Here is a 1,384-nt window from a genome sequence, read left to right on the forward strand (position 1 = left end):
TGGGCCTGAGGAAATCTCTTCTTCTCCTCTGGGAGAGAAAGCTGTGAAAGCCAAAGCAAGGGAAGACTCCTGTCCTTGGAGGGCTTGAGATCTCCATAGACTCAGAAGACCCCAAATCAGTCTCCCATGGGGCTGTTGAAGGGCATTTGTCTCTTTACCTGGAGTTGTTGATGCTACAGGAGTGGAAGTCCCTATCGGTGCATTTGTGGTTGCTGTGGTGGTACCTGTTGGAAGGAAAAGAAGAGACATGGCAGCCCTGGTGAGTACTGTGTGTARAAAATGTCCTGGGGAACCGCTGTGTGTGCAGGACAAGTGCTGAGCAGGGAAAAGGGCACCTGATTGGAGGATACTGAGCACTGTTGTGGGCTACACATGTGTCTTGCTCAGTGACCTGCACACTGCGCAGTCCTGGCCGTGGAGGTCTTAAGATCTCAGTAAAATCATGCAAACACAAATGAGGCTCACACAGAGTTTCAATGGGCATTTGYCTCCTCACCTGGAGCTGYTGATGCTGCCRGTGTGGAAGTGCCTRTCGGTGGTATTGTGGTTGCTGTGGCGGTTCCTGCAGGAAGGAAGAGAAGAGACATTGTAGACCTCGTGAGTGCTGTATATACGAAAAGTCCCATGGAACCCTTATGTGTGCAGGACAAGTGCTGAGCAGGGAAAAGGGCACCCAAGGGGAGGATACTGAGCACTGTTGTGGGCTACACATGTGTCTTGCTCASTGACCTGCACACCGTGCACGGTCCTGGCCGTGGGGGTCTTAAGATCTCAGTAAAATCATGCAACTACAAATGAGCCTTACATAGAATTTTAATGGGCATTTGTCTTCTTACCTGGCGTTGTTGATGCTGTAGTTGTGGAAGGGCCTGTTGGTGCAGTTGTGGTTGTTGTGGCGGTTCCTGTAGGAAGGAAAAGAGACATGGCAACCCTGGTGAGTGCTGTATGTAGGAAAAGTCCTGGGGAACCCTTGTGTGTGCAGGACAAGTGCTGAGCAGGGAAAAGGGCAGTGGAGTGRAGGATACTGAGCACAGTTGTGGGCTACACATGTGTCTTGCTCAGTGACCTGCACACTGAATCACAGTCCTGGCCTTAGAGGTCTTTAGATCTTGCCAARTCATGCAATAGCAAATCAGACTCACATGGGCCTCTTAATGGACTTTTGTCTTCTCACCTGGAGTTGTTGATGCTGCCGGTGTGGAAGTGCCTATTGGAGTATTTGTGGTTGTTGTGGCGGTTCCTACAGGAAGAAAAAGAAGAGACATGGCAGTCCCGGTGAGTAGGAAAAGTCCTGGGAAACCAGTGTGTTGCAGGACAAGTGCTGAGCAGGGAAAAGGGCACCAGAAGAGAGTGGGAGCACCACTGCCCTCAACCTCCTTGTCCT

The 1,384-nt window shown here is 50.9% G+C and overlaps 1 protein-coding gene across 1 annotated transcript in view; it reads right to left on the reverse strand.

Moving 5' to 3' along the window:
- The window catches only part of MUC13 (mucin 13, cell surface associated), a 15,730-nt gene extending 14,527 nt beyond the window's left edge, over window positions 1–1,203 (reverse strand). Inside the window, exon 1 of the mRNA XM_026033965.1 lies at window positions 1,175–1,203. The gene's annotated coding sequence lies outside the window, so the exon portion shown is untranslated. The remainder of the gene's footprint in view (window positions 1–1,174) is intronic.
- Window positions 1,204–1,384: the final 181 nt, after the last annotated feature.

The sequence above is a fragment of the Nothoprocta perdicaria genome, unplaced genomic scaffold (assembly GCF_003342845.1).
Source record: "Nothoprocta perdicaria isolate Ctin4 unplaced genomic scaffold, notPer1 scaffold_0, whole genome shotgun sequence".
Classification (NCBI taxonomy): domain Eukaryota; kingdom Metazoa; phylum Chordata; class Aves; order Tinamiformes; family Tinamidae; genus Nothoprocta; species Nothoprocta perdicaria.